Here is a 27,250-nt window from a genome sequence, read left to right as displayed (position 1 = left end):
TGATGGATATGTATTGAAGCATTGCTACTAACCATGGACTATGGTTTACATTATAGTTTACACTTTACACCACACAATTTTATAGCTTTTGACAAAATGTTTAATGGCCAATATCTATTATTGAAATGTGCAGGACAGTGTCCCCATAGTACCCCATGTTACGTCTATTCTTCCCTCTTCCTCCCTCAGAACCTCTGGTGGCCACTGCCTTTGTATCAATGATATAAGTTCTTCCATTGCTAGAATAATCATAAGTCTACTCATATCCATAGTTGCACCACCCCTTACATTTGTTCATTCCTCAATCTTGAGGATTTGGGGATTGTCATGCCCACTCTGCTTCCAAATGAGTGGGGGCTTAGATCCCATGAGACAGATGGATGCAACTATCTTGCTTGCACTTGTCGATACTCTGTTTTTAGGGATGAGTGTTGTCAATCATCATCCTTGGTTAATTTCCCTGAGCGAGTCCAATTAATTGGAGAGTAGGTATTGCAACTATCACTGAGATTCAGGAATCAACTGGCATATGAACAGATCAAAGATTTAAGTCTCTGAAATATATATTTAACAAGTGTGGTGCTAATTGTAGGTTCAAATAAAAGGACAGAAGAGTCATGTGTAGGGAAATTATAAATGAATCTAACTTTGTTACATTGGAGAGCATATATTCCAAAGTAAGGCCCACAGACAGAGTGCCTAATTTCTGAGATTGTCTGCCCTGCTTATAGTGTCTAGATGTCTCTAGAGCCCTCAGGATCCCTGCTGTTTGAGGCATTGTTTACTGTGGCAGTCAATGAGATCCTGCTGAGACTTGTATAATTGTAACCTCTGGAATGACCTCCTGACTCACTCTGAAATATCTTAGCCATAAAAACACATTAGTATTTAATATTTTGTCCTTCTGCTCAAGGTCTTTTTCCAAATCATTGTTAGTTGGCACTTGGTAATAATCCTTGGTGTCAGGGAGGCTCATCCCTGGGAGTCATGTTGCACATTGGGGGAGAAGGTAATGCATTATATGCTGAGTTTGGCTTGGAGAGAGCAACAAGGAGGTTTTCAGATGATAACTCCTAGGCAATATATAATACTAGGCTAAGTTTCAGTTTCTTGAGAAAAGGTTCTTAAGTACAACCATCAATATCAAGGGCCTAGCGTAATTTTCTGTACTCCTTTGCTAGGCACTCCTATGCACTCGGGATTCTTGCTTCTTTGTTACAGAAATGTAGCTGGACTTCCTAGAATAGAAATTTAATATTATTTGGTTATTGTGTGGGTCTTCCCCTCACTGAGACAAGGCCTGATGACCACTTGAACATATTCATATACCATAGAGGCATACCCCAGGTGCACCCCTCCCACACATACCCCATCACCAACCCCATGCCCCAGTGATTCTCCCCTGCCACAGTCGTGACCCTTCTGCAATCCAAAACCTCCCAAAACACAAAGCTAAAAACTAATAATAATAATAAAATAAAAAAATAGTAACAAATAAAATACAAAAATACAAAAATAATAAAAAATAATGGTAAAAATAAATTTAAAAATAAAGTAAAGTAAAAATGTTTTCAATGTTTCTTTCATCACTGTAAGATGTGTTTTATGTACCATGACAATTTCTTCTATATGTTCCCCCATGTCTTATGTTTTTTTGCTTTATCTTCAAAGAAGCTTTAGGTTACAGAAAAGTCACAGAAAATATAGGGAATTCCCATATACCAGACCCCCTCCCCCTCATTTCCTCTCTCCTATTAATAACATTTTACATGTGTATGGTACACTTGTTAAAATTGATGTAAAAATACTGAAGCATTGCTACAGACCATGGTCAATGGTTTACATTATGTTTTACGTTGTGCACCATACACTTTTATAGGTTTTGACAAAATTTTAAATGGCCTGTATCTATCATTGTAAGATCATGCAGAACAATTCCAATGTCCTATGTTCCATCTATTCTATTCTTCCCTCCCGCTCCCTTCAGAACATAGGGTAGCCACTAAGTTTCAGTTTTTGAAGAATAAAGTTCATACTGACATGCAACAATATTGAAGGTTTAACATATCAGTCTGTTTTCTTTCATTAAGTACTGCCTATGTTCTCAAGAGATTCTTGCCCCTCTAATTGAGAACACAGTAGGACTTGCCAGGATGGGAGTTCAATATTTTATTGTTTATTTTGTGGGCCTCCACTCACTGAGATAGCACTCTATGAAAAGATGAGCACTTTCATGTTCCATATAAGCAAGCCGCAGGCACATTCTATACTGCATATCCCCTACCCCTCATGCCCTGCACCTGTAACCTTCCCTGCCATATTTGCCAGAAGAACATTTCCACCATTGTAGTTCTAAACACACCTACAAATCCCCAGATTTCACCTCCTCCTTTCACGAGCCCTTCCCCCAGTTCCATGGAGAGTCCATCCCAACCCCCCTGCACTACTCCCCCTCACATTCCAGCACCATCAGACTAAATCACATCACTGCACCATTACCAACCCATCTAATGTCCAACCATTCTCTTCCCCCTTGTCATAGATTTTGCCCCATATTGAGCATCAGCTCACCACCCTTTACTTCCTTTCTGTCTACTGATAACTTATCTTCCAGACTCCAGCTCTGTGAGTCTGCTCAATTTGCCTCAGTCGTATCAGAGAGGTCATGTAATATTTGTCCTTCAGTGATTCATTAAATTCACTCAATTTAAATTCTTCAAGACTCATCCATGTAGCTTATGTGTTAATACTTCTTACAGCTGAGTAATATTACATTGTATATATATATACAACAATTTGCTTCTCCATCTGTTGAAGGACACTTGGGTTGCTTCCAACTTTTGGCAATAGTGAATAATGCCACTATGAACATTGGTGTGTACATATCTGTTTATGTCCCTGCTTTCAATTCCCAAAAGTGGGATTGCTGGATCATATGGCAGTTCTATAATCAGCTTCCTGAGGAACCACCAAACTGTTCTCCATAGTGGCTGTACATTCTACATTCCCACCAGCAATAGATGAGTGTTCTCTTTCCTATATATCCTCTCCAACACTTGTAGTTCTCTGTTTTTTAAATACCTGCCAGTCTAATAGGTGTAAGATGAAGTCTCATTGTAGTTTTGATATGCATTTCCCTAAAACCTAGTGATGCTGAGCAAATTCTTATGTGCTTTTTAGTCATTTGTATTTCTTCTTTGGAGATGTGTTTATTCAACTTTCTTGCCATTTTTTAAAATGGGTTGTTAGTCTTTTTATTTTTGAGATGTAGGATACTAGATATTAGGCCCTTATTGGATAAATGGTTACCAAATATTTTCTCCCTTTGAATAGGCTGCCTTTTCACTTTCTTGACAAACTACTTTGAAGCACACAAGTTTTTAATTTTGTGGAAGTTCCACTTATCTATTTTTTCTTTCATTGTTCACACTTTGGCAGGCCCACCCCTCTTGGAGGTATGGGGTGTTGACCTTTCTCTTCCCAACCCTTGGGGGATGTGCTCCACTCTCTATGTTGTGTGGGGCAGCAGAACTCTCCCTGAACATCATGCTGGAATATCCACTCTCTTCAAATGCCAGGGCAAACTCATCCTCTCCATACACATGGGTGGGGTCCTCCTCTTGGCCAAAGGAGATGTCTTAATTCTAGACCTTACTTTCCATGGTTTTCTTCTTAAAGCCATTTCCCTTCCATATTTCCCCTCCATGTCCCTTTTAGTCCATGCTGAGAGTGATTTTGTTCATACAGCTCTCTCAAAAAGCTTTCTGGTTTAGCATGCAGGAAGCAAGGATCCAAGCCATCAAACAGTAAGACTTTCCACAAGTTCTTCCAAGATAACTACATTTTCAATCCTGACCTACACATTCCATGTTTAGTTAATTCCTTAAATGGAGCGCTATTGTCTGCGGGCTTGATTTCCAGAGGCTTGGAATTTCCAGAATCAATTTCTGGTTTCATTGTGCCCAACAATTGAGTCCTCAGCTTCTCTCTCTTGTCTAGCATTTTACTATAGGGTGCAAGGAGAAGCCAAGCTGTATTTTCCAAGTTTTCTTTAGAAAATTCTTCAGCTAAATGTCCAGGCTTGCCATTTTCAAATTCTCCCTTCATAAAACATCAGGAGTTAATTTGCTGAGTTTTCTACAACTTTAAAATACAGATCGTCTTTTCTTCAGTTTCCAATAATAGTCTCATCATTTACTCCTAAGGCCTCATAAAAAATTTCTTTCATGTCCATATTCATATCAACAGTCCCTTCAAAGCAAACTAGACCTTTTCCTTCAAGCATCTCACATTTCCTTGAAAAAATACCCCTTACCCATTTGTAAAACCATTCCAGAATTTTGGTAATTGCCAAAGCACTTCCCCATTCCTCAGTATCAAAGTCTGTATTAGGTAGCCAGATGGATGCCGATGCAAGTACCAGAAATCTGTTGGTTTTCATAAAGGATATTTATTTAGGGTAGAAGCTTACAGTTACCAGGCCATAAAGCATAAGTTACTTCCCTCACCAATGCCTGTGGCCATGTGTTGGAGCAAGATGTCTGCCGGTCTCTGCAAGGGTTCAGCCTTCCTCTTCCTCTTTTTTTAAATAAAGATTTATTTATTTATTTTCCCCCTTCCCTCCACCCCTCCCCCTGCCCTGCCATTTTTGCTGTCTGTATCCATTCACTGTGTGATCTTCTATATTTATTTCTCTTTTGGTTTTCTCATTTTTCTCCTCTAGGATTCACCAGGATTCGATCCTGAGACCTCTGATATGGAGAGAGGTTCCTTGTTAGTTGCACCACCTCAGTTCCTGGTTTCTGCTGTGCTTCACCTTGACTCTCCCCTTTATTTTTCTTTTTGTTGCATCATCATCCTGCTGCATGACTCACTTGCATAGGCACTGGCTCACCACATGGGCACTGGATCACTGCACAGGCACACTTTCTCTTCTTCTTTTTCATGAGGAGGCCACAGGAATCGAACCTGGGTCCTCCTATATGGTAGGTGGAAGTCCTATCACTTAAGCCACATTTGCTTCCCTCCTCTTCCTCTTAAGGCTCCATGGTTCTAGCTTCTTCTGCTCTCAGCTGTAGGCTAGCCAAAGTCTCATCTCTCTTCCTGGGGCTCATCTCTTTCTGGGCTCAGCTGCTCTGCTCTCTCCACAAGGCCAGCTATAAACTATCAGGCAAATGGTTTGGCTTTCTCTCCTAAGGGCTCCAGCATCAAAAAATAAGTTATTTCCTCTGCTGTGTTGTTTTCTGTATGAGTGCCCACCCACCAACGGGGTAGGGACTCAAAGTCCTATTGATGTGGCTGAATCAAAGCCCTGGTCTTAATTTAATCAAGTGAAAGCAAAACCTCTGAATTTAATACAATCAAAGGGTATCATGCCCAAGAAACAGACCAGTTTTTACATACATAATAAATATTACTTTTCAAGATTCATCATATTATCAAACTGCCTCACCTCCACCTCTATTTTTTTTTTTTTTTTTGAAGAATTTAAGCAGGATTAGTGTTAGTTCTTTTGGGAATGATTGGAAGAATTCACCCATGAAGCCACCTGATCCTGGAATTTTCTTGGTTGCGAGGTTTTTGATGACTAATTCAATCTCATTGCTTGTCATTGTTTTGTTGAGTTCATCAAATTTTTCTTTTGTCAATGTAGGCTGCTTCTGTGTTTCCAGAAATTTGTCTATTTCATCTAAGTTATCCATCCTGTTGGCATACAATTGTTCAGTATAGCCTTTTATGATACTCTTTATTTCTTTGGAATTGATGGTGACATCGCCTTCCTCATTTTTTTTTTTAAAAGTATTTGCATCTTTTCTCATTTTTCTCATTTTTTTGTTAGTCTAGCTAATGGTTTGTCAATTTTATTAATCTCAAAGAACCAGCTTTTGGTTTTGTTAATTTTTTCCCCAGTGTTTTTTATTCTCAATTTCATTTAGCTCTGCTCTAATCTTTGTTATTTCCTTCTTTTTGCTTGCTTTGGGATTAGTTTGCTGTTCTTTTTCTAGTTCCTCCATATAGCAGCCTTTCTAAAACACTCTGAAAGGTAGAAATAGAAGGAAACTTCCTCATCATGATAAAACCCACAGCTAATATCAGAGCTAACATCGTACTCAATGGTGAAAGGTCTGGAACAAGACAAGGCTGCCCACTGTCACTGCTCTTATATAACTTTGTATTAAAAGTACTTGCTTGAGTTCTTCACTATTTGCAGAAGACATGATCCTCTATGTAGAAAGCCCCAGAAAATCTATGACAAAACTTCGAGCTGATAAACAAGTTCAGTAAAGTGTCAGGATATAATATCAACATGTAAAGAATAGTAGCATTTCTGTACACTAACAATGAGCAATCCGAGGAGGAAATCAAGAAAAAATTCCATTACAACAGCAATTAAAAAAATCAAATATCTAGGAATAAAATTAACAAAGGATGTAAAGGACTTGTACACAGAAAACTATATAATACTGTTACAGGAAATCAAAGAAGGATCTAAATAAATGGAAAAATATTCCATGTTCTTGGATTTGAAGACTAAACATCATTAAAATGTTTATCTTACCCACACTGATTTACAGATTTAATGCAATCCAATAAAAATTATACATCATGTTTTACTGAACTGGATGAACCAATTATGAAATTTATTTGGAAGGGTCCAGACTCCCTAATAGCCAAAAACATATTGAAGAAGAAAAATGAGATTTGAGGAATCATGCTACCTGACTTGAAAGCACACTACAAAGACCCAATGGTCAAAATTGCATGGTATTGGCACAAGGATAGACATAACTGACCAATGGAATCAAATTGAGAGTTCTGATATAGATCCTCCCATATACAGCCAACTGATATTTGTTAAGGCCAACAAGCCCACTCAACTAGGACAGAATAGCCTCTTCAACAAATGATGCTGGGAAAACTGGTTAGCCATATCCAAAAGAATGAGAGGATCATCATCTCATGCTCTATACAAAAACTAATTCAAAATGGATCAAAGATCTACATATAAGCACCAAGACCATAAAGTTCCTGCAAAATAAGGGAGAGAAGTATCTACAAGATCTTGTAGTAGGAAATGGTTTCATAAACTTCATACCCAAAGTGTGAGCAATGAAAGATAAAATAGATAAATGGAACCTCCTCAAAAATAAAAACTTTTGTGCTTCAAAAGAGTTTGTCAAGAAAGTGAAAAGGCAGCCTACACAATATGGGAAATAATATTTGGGAACCACTTCTGTGTTAAGGGTCTAATATCCAGCATATATAAAGAAATTCTACATCTGATAATAAAAAGACAAACAGCCCATTTCAAAAATGTGCAAGAGATTTGAATAGACAATTTTCCAAAGAGGAAATACAAATGGCTAAAAAGCATGTGAAAGATGCTCATCATCAGTAGGTATTAGGGAAATTCAAATCAAAGCTACAATGAGATATCATCTTATACTTATTAGACTGTCTGTTATTAAAAAAACAATAGGGAAGCGGACTTGGCCCAGTGTTTAGGGTGTCCGTCTACCACATGGGAGGTCCACAGTTCAAACCCCGGGCCTCCTTGACACGTGTGGAGCTGGCCCATGCGCAGTGCTGATGCACACAAGGAGTGCCGTGCCACACAGGGGTGTCCCCCATGTAGGGGAGCCCCACGCGCAAGGAGTGTGCCCCATGCACCAGGAGTGTGCCCCATAAGGAGAGCCGCCCAGTGCAAAAGAAAATGCAGCCTGCCCAAGAATGGCGCCCCACACACGGAGAGCTGACACACAAGATGACGCAAGAAAAAGAAACAGATTCCCATGCCACTGACAACAACAGAAGCGGACAAAGAAGACAACGCAGCAAAGACACAGAGAACAGACAACTGGGGCGGCGGGGGGGCAGAAAGGGAAGAGAAATAAATAAATAAATAAATCTTTAAAAAAAAACAACAGCAGAAAACTAAGTTTTGGAGAGGATGTGGAGGAATGGGAACACTCATCTTCTGCTGGGGGAATGTAGAATGGTGTAGCTATTGTGGAACGAGGTTTGGTAGTTCTCAGGAAGCTAACTATAGAATTGCCACATGATCCAGCAATCCCACTACTAGGTATACCCAGAAGAATTGAAAGCAGGGACATGAATATTTATATGCACAGCAATGTTTATAGTAGCATTATTCACTATTGTCAAAAGTTGGAAGTAACTCAAGTGTCTATCAATAGATGAATGAAGCAAAATGTGATATATACATATAATGGAATAGTACTCAGCTGTAAGACAGAATGAAGTTTGACACATGTGACAAATTAGATAAATTTTGAAGACCTTATGTTGAATGACGTAAGTCAGTCACTAAAGGACAAATATTGCCTGACCTCACTAATATGACCTAATCATATTGAGTAGACTTAGAGACAGAATCTGGAAGATAGATTCTAAGGAGATAGAAAGGGAGTAGAAAGTGTTGAGCTGATGCTCAGTCTAGACAGAATCTATGATAAGATAGAAGAGGTGGTTTGGCAGTGGATGAAGGTGATTGTGGTGTAGGGAGGTGAGTGGGGTTGACAGTGCTGGAGTGTGAGTATGAGCAGGGTTGGGGGTGGGTTGGACTATCCATGGAACTGATGGGAGGCCTGGAGGTGGAGGTCTTTTGTTGAAAATACAATTGTGGGAATGTTCTTTTGGCAAATAGGGCAGAGGAAGGTCACTGGCACAGGGTGTCGGTGGTGGGGGTATACGGGGCAACGGGTACATCTGGGGCATGCTTCCATGGAATATGAATGTGTTCATCTTCTCACAGGGTTTTAGCTCAGTGGGTGGAGACCCATATAATAAACAAGATATTAAACTCCCATCCTGGGGAGTCCTTCTACATTCTCAAATAGAGGGGCAAGAATCTCTCAAGTACATAGGCAGTACCTAACAAATAAACAGACCAATATGTCAAGCCCTCAATATTAATGCATGTAGCTATGAACCTTATTCTTATAAAATTGAAACTTAGCCTTTTAATAAATATTGCTTTAAGAGTTGCCTCCTGAAAACCTCCTTGTTGCTCAAATGTGGCCTCTCTCTAAGTCAAATTCAGCAAATAAATGCACTGCCATTTGCTCAGTGTGGGTTGTGAACTAGGGATGAGCCTCCCTGGCACTGAGGGATTAACACAAAGCACCAACGAGCAATGCATTTGGAAAGGGACATTGAACAAAAAGTTTTAACAAAACTTAAAATATGAAAGAATTTTTATGGCTAAGAAATTTCAAAATAAGTTGGGAGGATGTCTCAGGCAGATCTCATTTACTGCCACTAGGAAAAAGCCTCAAATAGGGGTGCTCCTGAGGGTTTTAGAGCCATCTGGACACTATTGGTAAGGCACTCAATCCCTTGAAATCAGTACTCTGTCACTGGGCCTTACCTGCAGTTAGACTCATATAAATGAGCCTACACATGATTCTTCTAGCCCTTTTCTTTGATCCTATGTTAGCACTATACCCATTAAATATATGTCTCAGAGACTTAAATCTTCATTCTGTTCACATGCTGGTTTTGCCCTGAATCTCAGAAGAGTTGAGGCTAATACTTACTCTCCAAGTCATCAGACTCACCCAGGACAACTAAGAAAATGACGGTGATAAGCAACCCCTATCCCCCAAAACAGAGTATCTACAACTGCAAGCACAGTACCTTCCATCTGCCCCATAATATCTAAGCCTTCTCAATTTGAGGCAGAGCAGACATCACCATCCCCAAATCCTCAAAGTTGAGGAAAGAACATAAGGGGGAAATGCAACTGTGGGCAAAGTAAACTTACTAATTTTGTAGCAGTGGAAGAACACATAACATTATTATAAAGATGGCTGTTACTAGAGTTTCTGAGGGGAGAGGGGAGGAAGAATAAATGTAATATAGGGCATTTTTAGGGCATTGGAATTAAGTGTAAACCACAGTGTAAACTACAGACCTTGGTTAATAGCAATGCTTCAATACTCATTCATCAACTGTAAGAAATGAATCACACCATTTTAAGAAGTTATTAATAAGGGAAGATGTGGGAGGGGTAGGGGATAGCATATATAGGAATCCCTTATACTTTCGATATAACTTTTCTATAATCTAAAACATCTTTAAAAATAAAGTTTATTATATTAAAAAATGAGAAACAAACTAAAAAAAATATAAGCCCTTGGATGACATATACCATATGAAATGCTATTTATGTTTAAAATATATTTGTATTAATTCTTTTGGATGGAAAGTTTGTTAGAGGAAAACTCATTAATATTTAATGTTTACTTTTTATGAAGTTGCAAACTCATATATAATCATGGTTGAAGATACTGTATATTACATATGACATTTTTTCATTTATTCAGTAAATTTTGTTTTCTCTGATTGATTTAGAATCATCTATCTTCCCTTTTTCTACAGCTAAACTAGAAATTTATAGTATGTCTCCTAAAAGTACATTGATCTTATAAACTGCAATCTCTGATTTTCTTGTCAGTCTGCTTTAAGGAAATCCATGTATTTAATATGCTTACTTGCAGTTTGCCCCATCCCAAATGGTTGTTTAATCCAAAATGTCTGAGCAGCAAACAGAGTTGAACCATCTGAAGAAAGTATTGTTAAACAACCAGAACCACTGGGTAGTAGAAGAAAAGACCACATATGCTGAGCTCCCCAGTGTGGTGTGAGGGGAGGGCAGCTGAAAACTGGGTGTGCACTGTTACCAGGCAATACTGGTCCTAAACTGTTGCTTCTGCCTGCCACTGCCACAGAAACAGTAGGAATACCATCCCCTTTGTGTGTAGCTTTAACCCTCAGAGTTTCATCTGGTTTATGGGCAGAAGTTACCCCAAAGTTCACATGGAATGCCAAAATTTCCACATGCCTTCTTGATTTTTTTCACAGTGACTAAGGTCAGAAGTTGAGCCCATCTATACTACAAACCTGCACTGATTTCTGATTTCAGAAACAACTCTAATCTCTCTTAAATCCACTCAAAATTTTTCTTTAGCATCTGGAGTTCTTCAGGAGTTACTTCCTTGACTGTTTGTCTTTCTGTTGGCTTCGATCTCCTGATGGCCAGAGTCTCCAGGAATTATTATCAATAACTTTAGTAAGAACAATTTCTTTGGTAGTTTTATTAACATCAAATTCTATCTTCATATCAACCAGTTTATATTTCTGGGGCAACCAAGATTTTTCCAATATTTAAAAAATTGTCCATATATTATGACTCATGATAACCACTTCCATTTGGACTATAATTAATACAGCAAAGCAAAATTTTGCAGCAATTAGCTGTTCCTCAGACCACTGTGGATCATTATTGGCATCCTCCTTGAAAAGCATCTCCACTTTAGATGGGTAAAATATATCCTTCCTTAATGCCCCAATTTCTTTTGAGAAAAGAACCAGTTGCTATTCTTCTACAAACCCATTCAATTGGAAACATTTCACATTGGGGTGCAATAAAAGCTATCTCCCCACATTTTCTAGTGAGAGCAATTTTGGTACATGCTTCTTGTAACAGCTGAAAAATTAAACTGATAGTTTTATCTGAGATTACAGCTTTCCCTTCCAGGTGATTCTTTCTAACTACATTTCCTGCTGTAATCTGGTCTTTGGATTTATCTCGGACTATCTAACAATTCGTAGGCTTCTTTTGTTTCATCCTCATAAAGCTTTTTACCAATGTTCAATACCTCAGCTGTCGCCATTATCCTGAGTGGACCGGGGGTAACAAACCATACTAGGAATAGAAGCAGGAATTGAAACTTGCAGCCTGGGCTATAATATGACATATTTTAATTCTGCTTCAGGTTTTAAACTTTTAGGTTGTGTTTAAATAAAAATTCAATGTACAAGGGATCCTAAAATATTTGTTAATATATGTAAATATAAAAATTCTCTAGCACTTTATGAACTTAGGGAATAAAGACCCTAGAGGTTATTAGAAGTTATTAACTACTAATCTTTTTACCAACCTTGATCAAGTCTTCAATTGCAATTATTACAAAAAGTACAGACTTTTCCCCTTTTAGTGGGAAAATAATAATGATTACCTCCTCAAATCTCTCCTCTTCATTATCATCTTCCTCTAACAAGTGCCAGATCTACTTCAGGCCCTCATTATCTTATTATCTCTCCTCTGGAATATAGCAATAACTTCCTAACTCGTCTGCCTTCTGCTTCTCGCTCCTGTAATCCAAATCAACTCCCAAGAAACTATCCTTGCTGAAACAAAGCATGGATCATGGCTGCTTCCTGCAATTCCCTATAGCAACCTGATGTAAACTCAAACAGCTTGCCTTGATTTACAAGGCCCTCACAATCGGGATCCTTCATATATTTAATGCTGTAATGAAAATTGATAGCTGCCCTGTAAACATGTCCACCTCCAGAGGTTATCTGGAAAGGTAATACCATTATTTCTGGATGCAGAGATCCTCTTCGTCCTGCAAAGTCTGACCTTAAATAGTGCTTCCACCCTTTATGGGTCCATTGCTCTATCATGCTCCAACCTCTTCCAACCCAGTCAAGAGGAAGCGAGTTGTTTCTCTGAACTCTCAAACTCATTATTTGAGCCTCTCTTTGTTATTACCATATTCTGCCTTGCATTATAATTATTTCATCTCTTTCTATATTGTAAAATACTTCAAGTCGAAGGCCACATCTTATTCTTGTATCTGCCATAGCACCTATCCCAGAGGCCAGGACATTGTTATTGCCTAATAATTCTGCTGCTTGGAAGATGTATTTAATGTAATACTGACTTGTCCAAAGGTTATGATTGTCATACATCTTACTGGAAGAAATTGGAGATTTCCAAAATTTCTTTAGGTTACTACCCTGAAGCTCCTGACTGCATTTAGGCCATATTTCAATGTAAAATGTTTTAATTGGATGTTGATAAAACTGGACACAATTTGAGAAGAGTGGCAGTAAAGGAAATGCTGCAGATTGTACTTGTGAATTTGTTGAGCTCAGGATAAGAAGGCAGCATCTGTTCCAGAAATAGCAACTAGTTAAGACCCAAGAAGTCAAACATACCTAACCATCCTGCATATCACATTCTTTCGACAGGAGGTGCCAAGAAGAAAGGAGCAATCTACCATCTGCCCGTCCATCTGTTTCATGAGACCTAGTCCTTATTTAATGCCATGGGAGTTTTCATTTTCTTAAAAAAATTGATTAGCATCATCAGAGACCCCAAATAAGAACATATGATAATGTTCTCTAATAGCCATGTTGGTTAGCAGCAGCTTCTATTTTTCTCTAAGTTGGTTCCCTGTTGAATTATGTCCTTCAAGTTGTGTGAAGTAAGGAAAGAGCACAATCTGTGAATCAGAGTCCTAACGCTGATCTAGGACAAGTGCCTATATCCCTGGACTGAAACTTCTTCCTGTATAAAATGGAAGTAATATTTACCTCATAGGATATGAGCTAAAAAAGTAAACTCTGTGAGGGCAAGGATCTTCATCTGTTTTCTCACACTGATGAATTCTAAGCACCCAGAACAGGGTTGGGTGCCTGCTCATTAAATACTTGCTGAGTGTGAATTGATGAAAGAAGATTGATACCTACAAAAATGCTTTAAAACCTATTGACCAAATGATAGAACTGTAGGATTAAATCTTAAGGATCATGTAATGCAGTCTACTTAGTTTGTAGATGAATAAACCATGGACCAGAAAGATTGGCCTGCACAAGATCTCACGAACACACATTCGTGGAGCTGGAGCAGTAATTCAGGCCTCCTAAGTCCTATTTGCATTCTCTTCCATTAAGCCATACCTTATTTTTCTTAAATTGCATAATCAACCTATTAACTTAGAGCAGCATTTACTAACTTCAGTCTTAGGAATGCCGCTTTCTCTACTTTTGCAATATTTACATACTTTATCATTTACTTAATACTCTTCTTTAGGTTGTGTTAAACCATTTGACTTACTTTGTCTTTTCAAAAGCAGTAATATCCAAGAAATAACAATTTGTTGTACTAGTAATATTTTAATACGCCTTAAAATAAAAATTGTACATTATGAACCAAAACTGTTTTAACTGTTTTGGCTATTTATTTTCAGAAATATGTATACCACACTTGCTGGGAAATACTGCTTAGAATATCTGTGCCATATTATAAATCTACATGAACATTCGTCATGGAATTAAAAAGCAAAAAATTTCCTATAACACATGTGTTTTTTTGTTAGAGGACTAAAGACAGCTGAAGATATCAAATTATCAGGAATTCAGCATAAGTTTTCCTCCAATTGTTCTGTCTCAGTGGAGGCAGTTCATTTTGCTCTTGGTGAGCATAAATTTCACTGTTAAAACAAACTTAAATGTACAAAAATTAAATTTATTTCTTTAAACTGAACTTAGATCTTGAGTCCCTATCTCTGACCATTGGTTTCTTGTTACTTAGAGGAAGAAGTAGATATTTCTGAATTTGGTCTCATCATTTATTTTTTAAAATATTCCATTAATTAAGGATAATCTCCCCTTTCCTTTCTCTTTCCTTCTTCCTCAAGGGAATCTAAGTCCGGCTCAGTGCAGGATGGGTGAGGTCGGTGGTGCTCTCACGTTTCATCCTGAGATTGGCAGGCATCTGTTCTCTTTCCTGTCTAGTACACATTCTCCTTCCCCCCACATCTGTTCCCTACATCCAGGATTTTGCCATAGTCTGCAGCTTGTATGGCACTTCGCCACATTCACTGACAGTTTCCCCTCCTCGAAACTATGAGGTGCCGTCTGGTTCACTGATTCTCCCCAGACCTCTTGTGCTGCCTATTTCAAGCAGAAACCTACTTCAAAGGAAAGTTTTGGATGCTCTCTCAAACCAGACTTGGCCTCTAAGAGTGTTCTGTAGGCCCCATTGCCAAGGTGTTTCTCTCTGCCCTTGGCTGTGCTGGGGACTTCCCTAAAAGTCTCTCAGTCTCCCCTGGCTGTGCTCTGGGAAGTGAGGTAATAGTTCTTTTGCTTTGTGTTCCCCCAAACTTGCTAGGGTTCTCTACTTTTCTGGCACCCACATTCATGGGGTTTCATTTCTGAGGCCTGGGTTCTTTTCTTTTCTTCTCCCTCTCTTTGCAGTTGCCTTCTTTTCTAAGCCAAAGTGTTTTGTTTTGTTTTTTTAAATCTTTCCCTTATGTGGGTAGGAAAACTAGGCTTCTGCATCATCATTCATTATTCCATGTTCTGTGGTTGATGGTATGAACTTTATATGCTGAAACTTCCAGGCTTTTAGTCTTTTCTTTTCCCAGACAACCCAGTTCTTGCAGTTGAATGCCTTGCCTTTCAAGCCTATTAGCTCTATTGTAGGCTTTTTGGAAGTAAAAACCTGAACGCTGAAATTTCCTAATCCTAAATCTTTCCTGGGTAATAGGTGTCTGTGAATAAGTGGGTATGGGGTCAGACACAGGGAAGTGGAAGGAAAGAGAGGTGTATCAATTGACATGTAAAAGTCTGATTCTAATGCATCATGCATAAAAATCCTTCCTATGATTATGCATCTTAAACTAAGTTACTTCATTATCTTTGTTTTTCAAGAAAAAAGTAAATCAAGTTCCTAATTATTTTTCTTTCTGTACTAATTTTTAAAATCTTTTCACAGATGTGTTGGCTTGCTCTATAGAACTCTCCTATTTTATGGGTACCACTGTTATAAAGTAGAATCAACAGCTATACTTGTGTAGCATTTTTAGTTTTGATTAGAAAACCTTTTCTTAGAAACATCTGTAATTTTCTCCATGGAGGTATTATTATTCATAAAGAAAAATAAACAGGATTAGAGAAGAGGAAGTATAAAGTAATTAGACTAATTTTTAAACAATGTGTGACAATATATATAGTCAAAAGTGTTGTTCCAATAATATCAATTCATGATACTTAATTTCATTAATTTTAATTAATTTTAATTTTTATTCTTAGTGATATATGCACATAATTACAAAGTTAGGTAATACTAAAATGTTCCCTGACCTACCCCTGTTTGCCCTCTTCAGAGGGAAGCAGTTTCAAGTCTTAGAAGGGTTTAATCGGGTATTTAGCTCCATATTTCTAAAAAATATACTTGCACTTCTATTTCTTGGTCTTTCATTTTTAGACAGTATCTACTGATTTCCAGTTAAAATAATTGAGAATTTGTCTCTATTACCCTCTTTCCCCATCATTCCAGTAGGGCTATAGCACTAATTTGGTTAAAATAATGGTTTGTATTTGAATTACTTTATCCAGGTAGATGTTATATACTGCTGAACCAAGTTGCATACCATTACTACATTTACTTTTTCATAAAACTTTTTGTAATCACAGTGTTAACAATTATCTTTTCATTAGTTTTTGAGCATTAACATAAAATTTTGTGAGTCAAAGGGGCTATGGGTATGGCAAAATTTTTTTATGGTTTTTGGGTTTTAAACTAATATTTTATATATTAACGTTGTAAAAAACAAAACCTGGCTTTTGTCAAGCCTTTAAGAATAACTTATATCTTGCTATTATATATTAAAGTCAGGCATTTCTAAAAATAAAAATTAAATTTCCTTTTCCTTTTTTAAACTAAAATGCAATTCATTTTTTTTTAAAGATTTATTTATTTATTTATTTCTCTACCCTTCCCTCCCGCCCTGCCCCAGTTGTCTGTTCTCTGTGTCTATTTGCTGTGTGTTCTTCTTTGTCCGCTTCTGTTGTTGTCAGCGGCACGGGAATCTGTGTTTCTTTTTGTTGCATCATCTTGCTGTGCCAGCTCTCCGCCTGTGCAGCACAATTCTTGGGCAGGCTGCACTTTCTTTCCCGCTGGGCGGCTCTCCTTATGGGGCGCACTCCTTGCGTGTGGGGCTCCCCTATGCGGGGGACACTTCTGCATGACAGTGGCACGGTACTCTTTGCGCGCATCAGCACTGCACATGGGCCTGTTACACACCGGTCAAGGAGGCCCGGGGTTTGAACCGCAGACCTCCCATGTGGTAGACGGACACCCTGATCACTGGGCCAAGTCTGCTTCCCAAAATTCAATTCAATTTGAACGTATTAAATTCCTTTAAGCAAGTTGCTCCATTAATAAAGAGTTTGTTAATTAAAAGCCCATTCATACATTTAAACTATTTAATACTTCAGTTCTTCAAATCCACGAGAGGGTATATTTAAAATCCAAATGAACACAACTTTGTGACACTTTAGTAACTCTTATAAACCTAGTAAATTAAACTTACAGGGAAACATCTTAAGCATTCCAATACTTTTTACAAACTTGCAAAATCCTCCCTAACCTGAGACATTAAAATCAGATGTTCTTAAAGATCACAAGCACTTTAGATAATAGACTCAGATTATCTTAAAGTGAATACCAAAAAGATTAGTATTATGAGTTGCCATACTTCATGTTCTCTGTTCTTAATTCTGAAAATTCCCAGAGTTGTGAAGTTTCTTAGCCATTATGTTAAAGGGGCATATTTTAAAATCAGAGATATCTAAACTACTAGGTTGAAAAACTTTGTATTTCAGTATGATTGCTAAGAGGTCAGATATTCCAGGTCAGGCCTGAGAACCTAAGGATTAGAAGCTTCTAGTGTGATTCTACCCAAATTATAAATGGACACTTGGGATGATTCTTATTCACTCTCTGTAAAGGCCCTGAAGTCACACTCTCACCTGGGATTTAGTCTTGCCATCCCTTACCTGATTCCTTAGTAACCTTTTTCAGGCTTTATCTTCTGATTTTGGTAACTAGAAATCTAACCTCACCTGGGTTGCAGCTAATTTTCTTCACCACATCATTGGATTCAACTTATATTTTTACATCTTGATTAGATTTTCCATTATTTTTTATTTTACAGTTTATAAAAATTTAATGGTAGTTTCCCATTAAATTAGAAATGGGTCTGTCTCGTTAAAATCCCTTGTCACTCAAAACAAGCTTTCCTTGTTTAAGCCATATATTCTTTTTTATTCTTTTTTTTAAATTTATTTATATATATTTTTTATTTTTATATAAAAGATATAGGGGATTCTCATATACCTATATACCCACTCCTTACCCCTCCTACACTTTGCCACATTAACAACATCCTTCGTTAGTGTGGTACATTTGTTGTAATTGATGAACACATATTGGAGCATTTCCACTAAGTGTGGATTATAGTATACATTATAGTTTACACTCTGTCCTGCACAATTTTGTAAGTATGGCAAGATATATAATGACCTGTATCTGTCATTGCAACATCATTCAGGAAATTCCAGCGTCCCTAAAATGCCCCCATATTATGCCTATTTTCCCCCTCTCCCCTCAGAACCTCCAGTGGCCACTACCTCCCCACCAATGATAAAAGTTCTTCAATTGCTAGACTAACAATGCGCCTATAGTAGAATAACAGTAAGCTCTTTTCTTCTGAGCTCTTTCTGTTGTTGCTGTTGTTCTTTTCAACTTTAAAATTTTAATTTATTTCCTTTGGTCCTCAGTCATAATTTTATTGTCATTTTAGTGACAGTTATTTTTTAGTGTGCCCTGTATTAATTTTTTTTAAATGCTTCAATAGTTCTGTCAAGTCTACCAATAATTTTTCAAATGTTGAAACACAATTCCAAGCACTCTGTCAGTTCCTTGTTCTTCTTATTCCTGTAAAACTCAATCCTGAAGGACCCTAGTTCCCCTGCAACAACCTGAATGACTTGAGCTTTGGTCCTGGTGCAAGTTGACATTCTGAGATTTTCCTAGGTTTCCTATTCTCTGGGTTCTGACTCCTTTGTCTTTCTTTATTTGAAATCTCATTGTGCTGAAACATGCTTCCTGTTGTCTCTATTCAGAGGTTCTGTAGGGCAGAATTAGCTTCTTCCTGTTATCCAATGCTTTCAACACAGATTTCAACTTCCTTTAGGCATTTAAGACAGTTACCATTCCTCTGTTGGCTTTCTTTCATACGAACATTTGTTGGTATCCTTTGTCTATTTGGTCTCTATTAATATTTTTTTTGAAGATTCTAATGAGTTTCATTTTTACATTTTTTTCTTTATAGAGAAATTGTGTTTACAGAACAATCATGAATAAAATATAGGATTCCCATATACCAACCTATTATTAACACTTTGCATTGGCATGGAATATTTGTTATAATTGATGATAGTACATTTTAATATAATTGTACAATTAAATATAGCCCATAACTTAGGGTTCACTGTTTGTGTAGTATAGTTCCTTATGGATTTTATAAAATTTTTATTCTGTTACCATATACACAATCTAACATTTCCCTTTTAATCACAATCAGATATATATTTCAGTGTCATTAATTACATTCACAATGTTGTGCTACCATCACCACCATTCATTACCAAAATATTTCCATCATTCCAAATAAGAACACCGTACATTTTAAAAATTTTATCCCCCCCCCTTGTGGCTTTTTGCATGCTGTCTGTTCTCTGTGTCCATTCACCGTGTGCTCTTCTGTGTTTTTGCTTGTCTCCCTTTTTTGTTTCGTCACCTTGATGAATTGGCTCTCCTCAGTGCCTATGGGCCAGGTGGCTCTCTGTAGTGTGCCGGCAAGCCTGCCTTCACACGGAGGCTCTGGGATGTGAACCCAGGGCCTCCCATATGGTAGACGGGAGCCCAACTGATTGAGCCACAGCTGCTTCCCGAAACACTGTACATTTTAAGCCTTACCCCATCCCCTGATCACCTATATTCCAGATTCTGACTCTAAGTTTGCTTAAGCTATCTATTCAAATCAGAGAGATCATACAATATTTGTCCTTCTGTGTCTGGCTTATTTCACGCAACATGATGTCTTCAGGTTCACCCGTGTTGTCACAAGTATGAGGACTTCATTCCTTTTTACAGATGAATAATATTCTATTATATGTGTATATCACATTCTATTTATGCATTCATCTGTCGATAGACATTTGGTTTGCTTCCATATTTTGGCAATTGTGATTATGGCACTATGAACATTGGTGTACTAATATCTGTTTGAGTCCCTGCTTTTAAGTCTTTGGGGTATATACCTAGTAGTGGGTTTCTGGACTGTATGGTAGTTCTGTACTTAGCTTTCTGAGGAACTGCCAAACTGACTTCCACCGGAGCTACATCATTTTCCATTGCCAGCAGCCATGAATGAGTGTCCTTATTTCTCCATATCTTATCCAACACTTGTCATTTTCCATTTTCTTAGATGGCAGCCATTCTAATAGGTGTGAAATGGTGTCTCAGTCTGGCTTTGATTAGCCCTGATGGCTAATGATGTTGAGCAACTTTTCAGGTGCTTTCTGGCTGATTTGTATGTCTTCTTTGGAGAGATGTCTATCAAGTCTTTTATCTGTTTTTAAGTTGGGCTGTTTATCTTATTGTTGTTCAGTTGAAGGATTTCTCTATATATTCTGAATATGAACATTTCTTGGATATGTGATTTCCAAATATTTTCTCCCTTTGTGTAGGTTGTCTCTTTGCTTTCATGATAAGGTCCTTTGAAGAACACAAAAGATTTTAATTTTGAGGATGTCTTATTTATCTATTTTTTCTTTTGTTGCTTGTGATTTGGGTATAAAGACTAAGAAATCATTGCCTGAGACAGGGTCCTGAAGATGCGTCCCTATGTTTTCATCTAGGAGTTTGGTAGATCTGGCTCTTAGATTAAGGTTGTTGATCCATTATGATTTGGTTTTTAAAAAGGGTGTGAGATAGGAGCCCTCCTAGTATTGGCATCTTAATGATATTTAGTCTTCCAATCCATGGAATGTCTTTCCGTTTATTTAGATCTTCTTTGATATATGTTAGCAATGTTATGTAGTTTTTTTTTCTGTGAGTCCTTTACATCCTTGTTCATATTTAGTCCTAGATATTTGATTCTTTTAGTTGTTATTGTGAATGTCCCCTTGATTTCTTCTACTGATTGGTCATTGTTAGTGTATAAAAACAGTAGTGATTTTTGGGTGTTGATCTTATTTTATTTTATTTTATTTTATTTTATTTTATTTATTTTATTATTTTTCTCTCCCCTCCCTTCACCAATTGTCTGCTCTCTCGTGTCCATTCACTGTGTGTTCTTCTGTGTCCGCTTGCATTCTTGGCAGCACCAGGAATCTGTGTCTCTTTTTTGTTGCGTGATCTTGCTGCATCAGCTCTCTGTGTGTGCGGCACCGCTCCTGGGCAGGCTGCACTTTTTTTGCACTGGGCCTCTCTCCTTGTGGGGTGCACTCCTTGTGGGTGAGGCTCCGCTATGCAGAGACACCCCTGCATGGCACAGCACTCCTTGCTCACAGCAGCACTGTGTATGGGCCAGCTCACCACACAGGCCAGGAGGCCCAGGGTTCGAATTCTAGACCTCCCATATGGTAGGGCAGACACTTTATCAGTTGAGTCACATCTGCTTCCCTAGGTGTTGATCTTATATCCTGCCTGACACCCTGCTGAGTGCATTTATTAACTCTAGGACCTTTGTTGTGAATTTTTCTGGATTTTTTTGTATATAGGATTGTGTTATCTGCAAATAGGGAACATTTTACTTACCTTTCCAATTTTGATATGTTTTATTTCTTCTTGCCTAATTGCTCTGACTAGAACTTCCAGTACAATGTTGAATAGTAGTGGTGACAGTAGGCATCCTTGTCTTGTTTCTGTTCCTAGAGGGAAATCTTTCAGAGTTTCACCATTAACAGTTTCACTGTTGGATTTGGTTTGCTAGTATTTTTGCATCTATATTCATAAGAGATATTTGTCTGTAGTTTTCTTTTCTTGTCTGGCTTTGTTATGAGGGTGATGGCCTCATAGAATGAGTTAGGGAATGTTCCCTCATATTCAAATTTTGTAAGAGTTTGAGCAGAATTAGAGTTAAATCTTCTTGGAATGTTTGGTAGATGACATGGTTAGGATAATTTGTCAACTGGGTCAGGTAATAGTGCCCAGTATTTTGGTCAAGCAAGCACTGGGCTAATTGTTATACAATGGCACTTCATGGACTTTAATCATCTGTGAGCTGATTGCATATATTGCTGATTATGTCTATAATCAACTGAGAAGATTGCCATCAGCAATGAGTGACATATCATCCGATCAGTTGATGATCTTAAAAGGAGAAAAGGAGAAGTGATTTCAGCATTCAGAAAGAGAATCCCCATCTCTACTTCAGATACCCTGCATCTCCTGAGGAATTCAATGGGGACCTTCATCAGAACCCCTGGCTTGCAGCCTGCTCTATGTAATTTGGACTTGTGCATCCCCATGGTCATGTGAACAATTTTCTAAAATCTTATACTATTTACAGATATCTCCTGTTGGTTTTGTTTCCCTAATACAATAGAATTCTCCTGTGAAACCCTTCAGTCCTGGGAGGGTTTTGATTACTGACTCAGTCTCTTTACTAGTAATTGGTTTGTTGGGATTACTTCTTGAGTCAATGTAGGTAGTTTGCGTTATCTAAGAATTTGTCTATGCCATCTACATTATCTAATTTATTGGAACACAGTTGTTCATAGTATCCTCATATAGTCCTTTTTATTTCAGCAGGGTCAGTAGTAATGTCTCATTTTTCTTTTCTGATAATCATTATTTTTATCTTCTCTCTTTTATCCTTTGTCAGTCCATTTTGTTGATCCTTTCAAAGAACCCATTTGTGGTTTTGTTGATTCTGTCTGTTGTTTTTATTCTTTATTCCATTTATATTGCTCTAATCTTCATTATTTCATTCTTTTTGCTCACTTTGCCTTTATTTTGACCCTCTTCTTTCAGTTCTTCCAATTTTGAAGTTAGGTCTCTGATTTGAAGTCTTTTTTCTTCATATTTTATTTTTTATATCAATGTTACAAATTACTCTGTTAACACAAAATAATAACTAAAACGACAATAAAAAATAAATCTGCTCTGGTCCATGTTTACATTCCCCCCTTATTTTTGTGCAATCCTCAATCTCGAAGGATTTGGGATGATGTCCTCCCAGAATGCTTCAGGCTGAGAGAGAACTTTGATATTATGGGGCAGAGGAAAGGATTTGATTTGCTTGTATTTGAAGATACTCCTTGTTTTGGGGGATGGGACTTGTCCATCATTATCCTTTTGTTAATTGTCCAGGGCAAGCCCAAAGAACTGGAGAGTAGGAATTGGTTGCAGTTTTTTTGGGCTCAACCAGCATATAAACATTCTGAAGTCTTTGGGTTTTTTTGTCTTTATTTATTTTTTTAATATTACATTCAAAAAATATGAGGTCTCCATATACCCCTCGCCCCCTCCCCCACTCCTCCCCCCATAACAACAATCTCCTCCATCATCATGAGACATTCGCATTTAGAGCTTTAAATTTCCCTCTCATCACTGTCTTCACTGTACCCAAAAGGTGTTGATATATTGTATTTTCATTTTAATTCACCTCAAGATATTTCCTAATTTCTCTTCTGATTTCCTCTTTAACCCATTTGTTGTTTAGGAGTATGTTGTTTAATTTCCACATATTCATGCTTTTTTCCATTTCTTCCTCTGTTACTGATTTCTATTTTCATCCATTGTGATTGGAGAATATACTTTGTATGATTTCAATACATATGAATTTATTGAGATTTGTTTTGTTACCGAACATATAGTCTATCCTGGAGTATGATTCGTGCACCCTTGAGAACAACTCTTTATTTTGTTTTTATTGAATGCAGAGTTGCTAGATATGCCTATTAGGTCTAGTCAGTTAAGTGTATCATTCAAGTCCACTACTACCTTATTGATTTTCTCATTAGATGTTCTATCTGTTATTGAGAGTGGTGTGTTAAAATCTTCTACAACTTAATGTAGAACCATCAGTTTCTTCCTTCAAATCTGTCAGTATTTCCTTCATATATTTTGGGTCTCTGCTGTTAGGTGCATATATATTTAAAACTGCTACATTTTCCTGTTGAATAGTACTCTTTATCTGTACATAATGACCGTTTTGTCCCTCATTACTGTTCTTGACTTAAAGTCTATTTCTTCCCCAATGTTAGTACAGTGACTCCAGCTCTCTTTTGGTTACTACTTGCATAGTATATATATATACTTCCATCCTTTCACCCTTACCTACTTTTATCTTTTACTGTAAGGTGGCTTTCTGGAAGACAGCATGTAATTGGGTCATGCTTTTTTATCCATTCTGCGAATCTTTCCCTTTTGACTAGTGAGTTTAAAGTTGCATTTAAAGTGACTGCTGATAATACAGGACTTTCTTCTGCCATTTTGCTATTCTTTGTAAGCCTTATAACTTTTTATGTCCCTCATTTCTATTAAAACCTACTTATATATTTATTTACCTTTTTGTTGTTGTACCATTGTGAGTGCCTCTTCATTTCTTTCTGGATATATTTTTCATGTTTTTCTTGTGATTACCATGGGGTTAAAGTTTAACATCCTAAATAATTAACAATCATATTTAGTTTAATACCAACTTAACTTTGGTATATACTTTTCCTGTACCCCTCTATCCCTCCACCATTTTTTGTACTTGTTACCACTTATATCTTTGTACATTGTGTGTCCAAACACCTAGATGTATCATTGCACATAATATACCAAGTTATGATTCTGACAAAGATTGTGCTTTTTTGTTTAAAAGGCAGCCAAATATCAAGTACTTCTTAAGTGTTGAAATAATTGTTTTGTTCATGTTAACAGTGGATTCTGAATCCTAAAAAATAGATGAGTTTTCAGAAGGGTTTAACATCCCTGTTATACTGGCAAAATCTATATGCTCTCCTTTGTACCTTAAAATAACAAGGCATGCAAAAGCCATATTCCAATGATGTGGAGTAGTAAATGGACAGAATAAATTGAACAAGAACACTAATCTACTGATATTGTTTTCATGGTATTTATATTTTCTTCACTACAATGTAAACTTTGGTGTGCCTAGCCATTAGGTATACCAAATCTGTAGCATAACTGTTAGAATGATTTAGTACTGCATAGGTAATACAGAATATAGATACACTTCAACATCTGTGAAATTTCATCTACTCTTCTTTCATGGAGACCCAATACTAAAGCAAATCATATCTGTCAAAGGTTATAATAGCAAAAAATGGAGCCAAGCTAAATATTCATCATTATTATGTTGGTTAAATAAGTTGTGGGTGTCCACTTAGAAAAAAGCTCTCAAAACATATTGATAAATGATAAAGAAAAAAAAATCACAAAACTCACATACGGTTATATTTGTTTAAAATGCACTATGCATATACATAAGCATAGGGAATTTCTGCACAGGGAATTTCTAGAAAGATATATATGGAGCAGAGGAGTGGTTAGGGGAAAGAAATGGGGCTTTTTACTTTTCGTGTTACATCCTTCTGTATGACTTGATTTTTTAAAAAATCATGAGCCGTTATTCTTTTAAAACTAATTGAAAAAAAAGAGGCTTGCAAAGATATGAACAGACATTTCACAAAATAATAATAAATTTATGGGAAAATGTATGCCAGTATCATAACACTGTGGCCAGATTTTTAAAAAAGTCTTGCTGAAGATGAAACATTTTAAGAACAATTTTGTTTGATTAATTATGATGTCACACTGATTTTAAATTATAGCCTAGCCATAGCTATAATCAATATTATTAAAGCTTTAACTCTGAAAAGCTCCAGTACAAAATACATTGTCCAGGTCACTTAAGTTTCACAACCGATTCTGGAGCTAAAGATCATAGGGTGAATATCACAGGGTTATAAAATCAAGAGAAACCACATTGCCATATATGGAAATTCATCTCACCTCTACTTTGTGCATCAAAATTCTAGAATGCTGAATTTTATCTACATTTCCCATGTAGGGCCTCCTACCAAATCTTGTGAAAGGCCACATTTTTAAGGATAAAAGTTTTTCACAACTGGATTGAAATATAAGGCTTTTATGTGTAGCTTCCTGTAAGTACTGCAATGATTTAGTCTTTTTTTTTTTTGCATTTTTGATTATCTTTTTTTTAAAGATACATAGATCACACAAAATGTTACATTAAAAAATATAAGAGGCGAAGCGAATGTGGCTCAAGTGATAGAGCTTCCATCTACCATATGGAAGGACCTAGGTTCAATCCCTGGGGCCTCCTGGTGAAGAAGAAGAGAAAGCGTGCCTGTGTGGCAAGCCAGTGCCCAGGTGAGTGCCTGCATGGTGAGCCAGTGCCTTGCACAAGTGGGTCATACCACAAGATGATGGCACATCAAAAGAGAGACAAGGGGAGAGTCAAGGTGAAGTGCAGCATAAACCAGAAACTGAGGTGGCACTATTGACAGGGAACCTCTTTCCCCATCGGAGGTCTCCAGGATCAAATCCCAGTGAATCCTAGAGTAGAGAAAATGAGAAGTGAAGAGAACACAGACAGCAAAAACAGCAGGGTGGGAGGAGGGGAAGGGAGGAAAATAAATAAATAAATAAATCTTAAAAAATATATATATTAGAGGTTCCCACATAGACCCATTCCCCATTCCCCCACTCCTTCCACATCAACAATCTCTTTTATCAGTGTGACACATTCATTGCATTTGGTGAATACATTTTGGAACACTGCTACACAGCATGGATTATAGTTTACATTGTAGTTTATACTCTCCCCCAGTCCATTTAGTGGGTTATGCATGTGTCCCTGCAATATCATTCAGGACAATTCCAAGTCCTTAAAATGCCACCATATCACACCTCTTCTTCCCTCTCCCAGCCCTCAGCAACTGCTATGGCCAGTGTCTCCACATCAATGATACAGTTTCTTCCATTGCTAGAGTCATAATAATTCTATAGTAGGATACCAGTAAGACCACTCTAATCCATATTTTTTTCCTCCTTCCTGAGGATTCTGGGATAGCGATGGTCACTCCACCTCTAGATCAAGAGGGGGCTTAGATCCCACATGGTTGATGGATGCGATTCTCCTACTTGCAGTTATAGACCCTGTCAATTCCCTAGTATGGTGGTTGACCATCCTCACCTCCCTGTTAGCTGACCTGTGTAAACCCAATGAACCGGAGAGTAAGTGCTGCAACCCTGCTGAGGCACAGGACCCAGCTGGCACATGGACTGTCCAGAGATTCAAGTCTCCTGAGCATACACCAACCCCAGTGCCAACTGCAGGTTCGGTAAAAGTGACAGAAGAGGCATGTGTAGAAAGGTCACATCTGAGTCCAACTCCATGTTAGGGTTTTCTTTACTTCCCAGCAAATTTTGTCAAATCAATCCACAGGGTACAAGACTAGAGGTTTCCTGGGACAGTTTGAGCACCCTTTGGTTTATATAATTTCTGTTTAATTCTCCCAGAAGGCAGTGAAAGAG

The 27,250-nt window shown here is 37.5% G+C and overlaps 1 pseudogene; it reads right to left on the bottom strand.

Moving 5' to 3' along the window:
* Positions 1–10,448: 10,448 nt before the first annotated feature.
* Positions 10,449–11,705, bottom strand: LOC101444267 (bifunctional phosphoribosylaminoimidazole carboxylase/phosphoribosylaminoimidazole succinocarboxamide synthetase pseudogene; annotated as a pseudogene).
* Between the last annotated feature and the right edge of the window lie 15,545 nt (positions 11,706–27,250).

This window comes from Dasypus novemcinctus, chromosome 4 (genome assembly GCF_030445035.2).
Source record: "Dasypus novemcinctus isolate mDasNov1 chromosome 4, mDasNov1.1.hap2, whole genome shotgun sequence".
NCBI classification, from domain to species: domain Eukaryota; kingdom Metazoa; phylum Chordata; class Mammalia; order Cingulata; family Dasypodidae; genus Dasypus; species Dasypus novemcinctus.
Note: the sequence above shows the minus strand (reverse complement) of the source record. Positions and strands in the feature narration are given on the sequence as shown.